The sequence below is a fragment of the Chiloscyllium plagiosum genome, unplaced genomic scaffold (assembly GCF_037043375.1).
Source record: "Chiloscyllium plagiosum isolate Xiang-an unplaced genomic scaffold, Cpla_swu_hap1 HiC_scaffold_17, whole genome shotgun sequence".
NCBI classification, from domain to species: Eukaryota; Metazoa; Chordata; class Chondrichthyes; order Orectolobiformes; family Hemiscylliidae; genus Chiloscyllium; species Chiloscyllium plagiosum.
In genome coordinates, this window is record NW_028270155.1 from 40,111,500 (window position 1) to 40,122,367 (window position 10,868).

Genomic DNA, 10,868 nt, shown 5'->3' on the forward strand with positions numbered 1-10,868 from the left:
CTGTGTCCCTAGTTTCAGTCTTTCCAATAAGTGAACAGATATCTTGTCAGCATCCATCCTATGAACTCCCCTCAGGATCTGTGTGTTTGAATAAGATCACTTCTGATTTTTCTAAACGCAAAGTATGCTCTTTCCTAAATAGGGAGACCGAAACTAATAATGTCCAATGTTTATCAGATCTCTACCTTTAGTAGAATAAATATAATATTTTGCAACATTCCATAGAGTTCTTTGCTCTCATAATAATTGGATTTTGATTATAATTTTTGGTTTTGCAAAAATGTGAAGAAGCTTAACTCTAATAGTGAAATTTTCTCTGGTACAATCTTTTTTTATATATTTTTCCTTTGTGATTTTTTTCAGAGTAGTGTCCATTTTAAATAATATTACCCCAGATCTGTAAGTTCAAAATGATTTTGCCCAATGTACATCAGTGTCACTGTCAGGAAAATGCCTCATACTCAATCAATGTGACATTTTCTGAGTCCCACTTCACCCATGCCATGGTTAGTCAGTGTCACATTCCGAACAGTTTTGTGTTGTAGTCAATGTTCACTAAGATATGGATGGTAATTTCTCAAACTCATCTTACATCAACATTTTACAAGTTATTATCTTAATTGGATTCCAATCCAAGCCCAAAAGGGCAACAGTCATTGTATAATTCAGTAGATCACACAACTCCTGTGAATCACCTCTCATCACAACCTTCTGTCAGGTAGTGGCATGACATGGTAACAGTCAGCATGAAAATGCTCAATTGTCACAAACTGTCAGCAATGTACCAACTTTTTATCCCTCTGCCCTAATATTACTTTATGTGAATAGGGTGGGACTGTTTTCCCTGGAGTGTCGGAGGCTGAGGGGTGACCTTCGAAAGATTTATAAAATCATGAGGGGCATGGATAGGAGAAATAGACAAAGTCTTTACCCTGGGTGGGGGAGTTCAGAACTAGAGGCTATAGGTTTAGGGTGAGAGGAGAAAGATATAAAAGAGATCTAAGGGGCAACGTTTTCGTACAGAAGGTGGTGCATGAATGAAATGAGCTGCCAGAGGAAGTGGTGGAAGCTGGTACAATTGCAATATTTAAAAGGCATCCAGATGGATATGTGAATGGGAAGGGTTTAGAGGGATATGGACCAGGTGCTGGCAAATGGGACTAGATTAGGTTGGGATATCTGGTCGGCATGGGCAAGTTGTCCAAAGGGTCTGTGTCCATGCTGTACATCTCTATGACTTGGTCTCTAATTATTTTCAAATTCCTGTTAAGCATCATTGGGTGTTTCATTACTTTTAAGGTACTTTATAAATATAATTTGCTGCTCTTTTGTTGTGGTGTGTTTGAACAACTGTCACCACAGAATGCTCAGTGGCAGTTATTAGTTGTGAGTTGCTACAATTACTGCTGGCACCCATTGTTGCCAGCCACAGAATTGATGGAATTTGTTCAATTACCTTAGCCTTTTAGTAGCAGTAATAGTTATTTCCAGTTATGTCATATATGTTGCCTTGTCCATGGCAAAAAAAATCACATGGTAATGTTGAATTGTGGAAGGTAAAGCATAAAGTATTCTGGAAAACAATCTGAAGATTATTTTTATGATGAAATGTCAAAATCGCATGTTTAATTTATTGTGAAACTCATCTCCACATTGAAGGGACACAATATGTAGTATTACAATGAAACCCATAAAAGGTAGCAGATTGTGTTGTCAGGCAATTTTCCAAAGGACATGATAACTAGAAATTACATTATTGTTACAAATTGCTGAATTGCATGTGAAAGATTAAATTGATGACCATAGGAATCTTCATAACTTATGAAGCTGTAATTGTTGTCAGTAAAGTGATGACCATCCTGAACAGTCAATTCAGCGTCTAGGAAAAGTCTGAGTGTGAATGCAAGTGAGAGGCCAAGAGATCACAATAGACCAGTTAGTGATGTGCAGATGGAAGCAATACAACTTTGTTATTTCAAAGAAAATCAATTAATATCTCAAATGCTAATTGTAAGATTGCTAAAAGTTTCAAAACATATCCTTTCTTTTTAGACCTTTGGATGTTCAGAATACCACATTATTAATCAGAAGATTTTGATCCATCGTTTCGCAAATTTATTTGGTGAGTGGCTGGCTTCAGAGAGGTTCATGTTTACTTTATACCTTGTTGCATATCACCAGACAACTTGCATATTCATTAAATGACTTCACTGGTTACATGATCACATCATTGTTTAATATCACACAAATCTCATGTGGTTAAAAAAATGGATGTCTGGAACACACTAAGGCTCAAGGAAAATTCTTCAAAGCATCCAATTTCATCGAGTTCTGTGTTGAAGTGCTTATTATTGCCTCCTTTTGGATTTCAAAGGAAATCAGTAATAAGCCAAGACTTTTGCCGTGGTTCAAGATTGAAATTCTGAGAGTTCAACGGAAGCAAAGGCAGTGATTTGTGTATTTCATGCAAAACTCCCTACCAAATGGATACAATTTGGTATCAATTTAGTACAACTCTGGATGTAACACGAACTTATGCCATTGGCAATCAACTTTGTTCACAATTGACTGGTGCCATTTCGATACTTGGGAATATTAGCTCTATAATTCATATAGCCTCTGTGTGTGTGTGTGTGTGTATATATACATATATATACATATATACATATATATCAGCTGAGAAAGTTGACGAAAAGACCTAAGCTCAGATGATTGGGCAGCACTATTACTTCACTGTTGTTAGCATCATGTTCTATGTTCCATAACTTTGCCTTTGTTTTTAAATCATCTTCGCAGGTGTTTTAAGCCTGTTGTAGTTCTGTTTTGTAGTTAATATTTGACTAATCCAAAATGAGATAACACAGCATATGAAATATTAAATCCAGTAGTAAAGTATTGTTAACAGTGATAACGTTGGGTAAATATAAATCGACAAAGATAGACTCCAAAAACATCTGAAATTTCAGGAGCTATAAATATGGACAAATTTGTTCGCGGCACTGCAATCAAGTTGTTCAACAGGATAGATGGAAAAGTATTTGAAACTATAACAGGATAAATGAAATATTTTGCAATGGCGTGTTCTGAAGAGGGTGTAACTAAATCTAAGTTCCTACTCAATAATAGAGGGAAAACATAAGGACTGAACCATGAATTTTACATTTCTTGTACCCATAATTATTTCAGATCATTAGGAGTCACATTAATGATATACATTTAAAATGTTCTGGTGATCGCTGTCACTTTGACGTTCTCCTTTATCTAATTCTATTCATTGCGACGTGTCTATGACCAACATCAATAGCACTTGATAACCAACTCATTATTTCTTGTTTCACTCTCCTCCAGCCTGGTTACACACACCCGTAAAACTCATCCCCGAAATATCTACGAAGTTAGGAAATTCACAGTTAATTCCTTCCAGTGGCCCAGGCAACCTGTTTACTCTCTGGCGCCAATTAGATCTTTTTTTAAAAAAAAAGGAACCTCTGTTATGAAGTTGGTTCCTCTTCTTAATGACTGTCTGGTTTTACAATCATGAGATATAAAACTGAATACACAGTACCATAAATCCCTCCTTTCAATGATTTTGCAAGAAGCAGTGAATTGTCTGAACGGTGCATAAAAATGTTGGGTGTGTATCATTGACAAGACATTCAAATAACTATTAACTCTTAAAAGGAAAGTTTGTTCAAGGGTTAGTCTAAAAATGAATTTTAAGTGAGTCACTCAATGTAACAATAACCGTAATCCTTCGCATGGCTTGTGATACTGACATATTGAATTAAGGGAACGAATTTCGCACTAAACAATAATCTGACATTAATATTGCAGTTATGTCTCGTGCACACAGGCACCCAGTTGTGCATTTGGGATGGTATATGCTTTCTTTTTGGTAAATCAGGGACAGTATCAAAGTCGATCCGTAGGTTTTTTTTATTATATGGTACGGCACAAAGAACACATAAGTTGAGGGAACACAAACACGCTATATAACAATTCGTCAAGTGTACCGTAACTTTGCACCGGCAGCGCTGTTGTTAGTTTCTTTCTAGTTTCTTATCGAGTCTAATGAGTTAGATATGGCTATAAAACGATCCGGAAGGCCATAAAGAAGAGATAATCTACATTTATCTTAGTTGCAGACATGCTACCTTTCCAAAGGTAACTGGTGTATCATGTCTTGAGTAGTTTCCACCCCCAACCCCCATTCCGGGACTAAAAATCGTGCAAACGAGAAAGAAAGCAAGCGATTGTTGCAGCGATCAAGCTCCCCTCTCTGGTCAAGAGATGCTAATTCACAGGGTTTGGAACTGTCTGTCTGGCGGTGCAATGCTATCATTATCAGGCAAATCAGCCAGGCGTTTAATGGTGGAATCAGGAGACATTTGCACTCCCAGGATCACCATGACATCATATGTGAAACAGCCAAGCATTAGTGCTTGTCAACTGAAGAGGTCTTAACCACTCGACTAATGTCTTGGAAATGGATGTGCACTTCTCTCCCACATTAGCCACCAGACGCTGCCTAACTTTTCAAGAGACCAAAAGAAAAACCGAACAAGATGCAAAGACACCACCATGCACTGGCTTCTCTCTCTCTCCTCCCTCCCAAACAAAAACTCCTCGGCAATATCCTGATCGCTCTACAGATTAAACTACATCGGAGTAGGCACGTTGAGAACGGGAGGAGATTGAGAAAGTGGCGCGTCAACTGCAGCGAGATTTCTCTTTTTCTCTCAAAAAGAACGATCCTTGCATAATTAAAGGCGTGGGGCGTCAAACTGCTGCGCGGTCAAAAAAAAGCTGCAGTCTGTAGTCTATTGTGGCACGGTGACTGTAAACAGTGAAGACTGAACTGGCAAAGTGTTAGCAAATGAGTGTTTGTCCTCCCTCCTTTCCCCTCCCCTCATTGACAGCACTTCTGTTTTGAGGCTCTCCGTGTGTGTGTGAAATTCCAGCACTCCGCCTCACCTGTAAGCAGGCGGGAAGTTATGAAAGTCGACAGAAAACCTAAAAATCCCTCAGGCTAAAAAAAAGTCCCACTATTGTACTTTAATAACCCATGGCACCAGCCTTTGGAATGTTAGAAACAGGCTTTGCTGCTGGAACACATGCGGCTGAGCTGCCGCTGCAGGTCGCTCGGGTCATTTTCTGTTTTAATGGTGGGGGGAGGTGGGAGTTTGGTACAGAAGATGTTTTACCTTAACAATCATGCACGGCCCCCTCCGTATCACTTCGCCTTTGGGCACGACAAGTTTCATGAGATGTAGTGTAAGAGGCTAAGGAGATGAAGGTTAATGCGATGATGTACAGTAAGCTTCAACACAATACTGCTCTGGGGATGGGGGGAGAGACAGACACAGAGAGAGAGATTTACAATACGACGTCAGCGTTACGTTTCAAACCATGTCTCTCTCTCGAAATTAATTAAAGCCCTTTTTTTTTGCAAGCGACCCCCAGGGCTGCCAGCAGCCCCGGAGAAAGCGGAGCTCTTTTCCCCCGGAGCACGACACCCACTTTGGGATCCCGGGGTCTGGCCGTGCCTTCTGAATGCTTGGCGGCCGAGACTTGGCCAAGGGCCCCCGGTAGGGTCACAGGGCGCGATCGCAGTTGAAATTCCGAGCACTCTATCATGCGCATTTGTACAATAAAGCAGCAGAGCCCCGGAGCTGACAAATCACGTCTACACCCGCCACTATCCCACTCACAAACAGCCAAAAGGAACCGTTAAACAATACAGCGCCCAGCGCCGCTGCAGGCTCCCAGTCACTTCCAACTCCCGGGCTCTCGACAACTACTTCGGGCAAAAGAGCAGCAGCCGTTGGCTTTGCACTTGGATTTGCAGAGAGATAGATCCGAGACAGGCAAGGCGATCCCGCTCGTTAATGTGGAGCGCAGCTTGGCACTCCTTAATGAACACACGGATGTGTGGAATACATGCATTTATTTCCATTATTGTTCCAGGCTCTCTCTTGCTCGTGTTGAGTGCATGGCTGCAACAGATGGGATATTGAAACCATCGCGTTAACCTCGTTTTTTTTTATTTTTCCAACGAACCCCGGCTTAAAGGGAGACGCTTCCCCCCACCAAAAAAAAGTACTTGGGGCGTGTGTACCTCTGTCATTGTAAAGTCCCATTCGTTCGACTTTTAAAACGAAATGTTAGACTGGAAGAATTCAGCGGGAGTCGGGATAACCAAATGTACAGAAGGTAAATTAAACATTACACCGCCCCCCACCACACACACACATACACAAACACATTCACATTTGAGAAGGAATTACAGTCTTGATGACTCGAACAGGTGTTTCCCACACAACCTGTGTTGCCCACACCCCCTATCCCTGACCATGCATGTGCTGGTTCCCTTTTAAAACGCTTCCGATCTGACTGGGACAGTTCAAACATCTCAGAAGTGCCACAACCTCACTGGGCGGCTGGTGCGAGGCTACGACTCCCAACTGAAGGGTCGGTCTGAGTACAAAATGGCAGGTCGCGGCGGTGCTCGCCTGTCCCTCCGGTTTTGACACATGGCCCACACTCTGGGGAGGGGAGGGGGGGGACACCTTGCTGCTGCTCTGGATGGAGTGCAAAATCAGGTACGCGGAGGCACCAGACTCCTGTGTAACAACAGCAGGAGGCGGGGGTGTGGGGGGGGGGGGGGGGGTGCAGGGAGGCGGGGAGGGTGGTGGGGGGGCGGTTGGAGGTGGAGGGATTTCATGCGAGCGGCTCAACAAAGTTAAGTGGATAAAAAAAATTCGCCAAAAGTTTGGCTGAGTGCCATTTTGCATTGTGAATAACTGTGGAATGTTGAGCACTTCAACCGGCTGTTCGTTTGCGAACTGGATTAATTCATTCCCACTGTGCTATTAAAGGCAGCAACATATTTTGTTGTTTAAAATTAAAACGGATGATTTACATACGCAAGTTCTACAGCGCCATTCAATGGCTTCTCGGCTGCTTTTATTATTTTCTGCTTTTTCCCCTGACAGCCCTGCATGCAAACGTCACTGGCATGGATATTTAATTATACTGTATTTTTTAATCACGGTGGAAAAGTAGGCCCCGTTGCGCTGCGTACAAAGAAACAAAAAAATAGTACAAACTGACTTTAAATCTCCTCAAATTGGGCACAGGGTGCCCCCAAATCTCAACACGACCCGGCGCATCCTTCTTCCTTACCTTAATTTTAACAGCAAAGCCTTGAAGAAACTCCTGCACGTAAATGAAGCGTTGTAAAAGATTGTGTTCAATGAATAATGAAGCATGTCCACATGATTGACTTGATCATTTTCTTGCACTGAGGGGGAAATAGTGGCTCTGCGTGTCACGTTTGCCCTTTAAGGATTGCTCTGCTAACTCTATCGCGCACATCCCGAGAAAGAGTCTTTTATTTAATCTGTCCCTTTCGGGATAAACGCGCTCAGTGATACTGATCACAGAACATCACAAGACATTCCCATGTTTTAGCTTTGACTCCCCCTATCTGGTAGGTGAAATGCATTGTACCATTAAAAAGCACTCCATTGTCGTCTTGGCATAATTCACAGCAACTAGATAGGTCTTGCGGCATTTAGCTTTGATGAGCCAAAGCTCAGCGCTTGATATAATAACGTACAAAGAATGTTCTATAGTCTACCATGTTTCCTCAACGTAGCGACTGCTAATATTAAGACGGAACAAGGCTGCTGTTGACCTTGAGCTCCTGTAAACACACTTATTTAAATCTAGGTCCTATCATTCTCCCTATCCCCACTCTGATTGTCAGACTTGTTATTCAGACATAACACATCTAGCTTTTGACTACCTCCCTGCCAGCGGCAGCTGTACCGTTTTCGCTGGATACAAATTGATCCTTTTTACAAACTAGTGTCTTACCTTTAGGGGAAAAAACAACACTATGAAAGTATTTTCTCGTCAAGATTGTGAGGTGAAATCCTCGTGGACAGTGGGTCACAAGCATCAGTCACAGCTTCGGCGCTTAGGAGAAGTAATCAGCGATAAAATGACGTTGATCTCCACTGTAACCTTGTCGCGTATTTAATGTAAATAAGCTAGTTCTTTTCCCAATCGGTTGCGTATAAACATTAAGTGTCTTCAGCAGAGCTTCATAAGACTAGCATTAAACACGGACTGTGCACAGGAGCGACATTTAAAAAAATTGAAATATTTCAAGTGAACATCAAAATATAATTTTCTTAATTAATCACGTAGCTACCAGGGAAATTAGCATACGGTAATTAAACTTCGAGGGGGAAACGTCACAGTGGGCTGTGTGCGGTAACAATTCTGGTCCATCTGGAAAAATCCATCTCGATTTTTCTATCAGTAAACTTCTGGGATAAACTTAAGACTCAGTTAATTGCTGGTTTACTTTCTTTCAGTGCCTGGGAGGTGTATGATCTGGAAGTGCTACAAACGGCAGATTTCCCGCAGTCTGGTCGGGTTATGCTTCTGTAGCACTGAATGTAATAGCAAAAGGCTGAATAATGCAATTATGGATTCAGTGTCCCTTAGTTGACAAAAAAAAAAGCTGGTGCCTCAATAGAGGCTTTGTTGTGGGATTATATAATGATTGTGTTGTAATTATGGGAAAACGTTTAGTAATAAAATAACGTATCAAAATACTGGAATGGGCATCTTGTTGGAAAGCTTGTGCTCGAATGTGACATTGGTAACATGCTAAGAACAAACACACATGATTTTGAAGGCTTGACAATGAATAAAGGCTTGTCTGATGCGCATGATTAAAGTCAACAGACAGATCATTCAAGACGTCGAATTGCACCGTGTCATTCAGCGTTCTTGCAGGTAAACCTGTTTCCATGTTTGAATGACTGATACAAATTAAAATCTGGAAGGAAACCGGATTATATATGCGTTTTATGTCCCCTAACTATATACTCCCACAAATTCCTCTGACATAAACAAAATTAAGAGGGAACCATAAAAAAATGCTAAACTAACAGAAATTATATTTGTCAAACTTCTCCATATTTCCCGGGGCATTAAGCCAAGACGCCGAAATGGGTGTTCTGAACTCTTGATACAACTGTCCACCCAAGTCACAGCTTCACTTTTTTATAACATTTGTAAGTTTGCAGTATTAGAATGGACATTCTTTACTGATTTGATTTATAGTGTGAAAGAAAAATCCCTGATCGCTATCGAGTCAAATGCAGACGTCCAGGGTCAGGGACAACCTGTAAATGCCAGAGCACGCCCGGTGCACACACACAAAAAAAGTTTATTTCCAACTTATGCACGGGGATAAAAACAGCACAAGGCGGACAGAAACAAAGTCTATATTCATAGATCGCACGTGGACTCTTATAACCTGCATCTTCCCACGTACTCCAAGTTCACATGATACACATTCTGCAGAGGTGTCAGCTTCAAGAATATAACTTGCCTTTAAAAATGCTCGGGCAGTACAACAATCAGCACAGACATCACATCAATAATAACACCACTTCAATTAGAATGATAACAAAAAGTGGAGGAGGACCAATGGGACATTCTTTACTCCAATTCTTCATGGCTTCAGCGATCATTTTCTGTTTTCTTTTGAAATTGTTATTGTAAGTCAAGTTGCACCATGACGATTCTTTATCGTGACAGAGTCGACAAAGAAAGTGGGATGGGAAAGCAGGTCGAAAGGAAGTTGCCATATGGGCATCAGTAAAGGCATTTTTGAACAATACTGGGAATAAATTCAGTTCATTATCAGCAATAATAAATTTCCATCTAACCTTTTTGAACAAGTTACGTTTCAAAATCAACTCAAACACGTGGTTAATTGCGATCAGAGCATGACTCGTTTAAAATTAGTAATGTTTAAAAAATCAAACTCCAATTTTTAATTCAATGGTGATAATGGATTACACAAGTGAGAAGATTTTAAATTGGTAAATTAAAATAATGTAAGTCTGGAAAACGCAAGAATCATCAATCACACTTGCCATATTTTACAAATAAAAGTATTAGAAAAGTGTGATAGGAGGCAGTGAAGAAAAAAAGTTTCACGACTTTTACAGCGAGAAAATGCAGATCGACCTCAAATACAATCCTAATGATAAATTCTAGGTTTAAAAACATTTCAGTCCATGCAAAGTGGCATTTTCAAAGGTAGACTTTGGTGCTCTAAAAACACTTGGAGCCAAATTAAGCTTCGGTTAAAAGGGTTACCCTGTGACATTGCAGCTCAATAAATTTACTATTCTATCCATCTCGTGTTTCGCCCTAATTTCTCATGGAGATACAATTACACACACGTCAAACTGGACTCTTAAGACGATTTGTGCTCACCAAAAACTTTGGAGTCTGTAAATAGTTGAGTTTCAGTCTTTGGGATTTCTGAATAAAATCTAACCTTTATACATGTTGCATTTAATACTAAATGCAACATCGTGTTTTTAAAGTCCACTCAATACTACATGGTCAACAGATGCTCGCTTAATAACCATTGCGTTCATGCGGAAATGCTGGTCAGCTGCACACCAGTAGTGGTTAAGATCACTATCTCTCACTACACAGACGGGTACTCTCAGTCCCTCCAGGAGTGTCCCCATTATCTGAACTTTCAGTAACTTCATGCCACTAATAACGTTATCGACTTTAGTGTAACAAACCTTCGTTCTCACACGTCGTCCTATTTGTTTTCCTTTGGCAGTATCTTCAAATGCTTTTTGATGCAATGCACCTAATTGAGTTGACTCAATTACAAAATAGGAATATGGAAACATTGGTTTTAAATCGGATGCAAGACTACTCAGTGAGGATGCAGCTTCAATGGAGCATTGCCCAACAATGGTAAGAAGGCAGCACGCACCGGCCAATTGACAAGCCAATTTTTGTCATGGTTG

At 40.7% G+C, this 10,868-nt stretch overlaps 1 protein-coding gene across 11 annotated transcripts in view; it reads right to left on the minus strand.

Moving 5' to 3' along the window:
* Positions 1-8,595, minus strand: part of znf536 (zinc finger protein 536) — a 587,086-nt gene extending 578,491 nt beyond the window's left edge. For 4 of the 11 annotated variants that reach the window (XM_087995856.1, XM_087995861.1, XM_087995862.1 and 1 more), the window contains exon 1: positions 7,882-8,592. The gene's annotated coding sequence lies outside the window, so the exon portion shown is untranslated. Of the gene's footprint in view, positions 1-5,204; positions 5,351-7,185; positions 7,821-7,881 lie in introns of those variants that run through there. The other 7 variants (XM_043706851.2, XM_087995855.1, XM_087995857.1 and 4 more) reach the window with 5 other exon arrangements.
* Between the last annotated feature and the right edge of the window lie 2,273 nt (positions 8,596-10,868).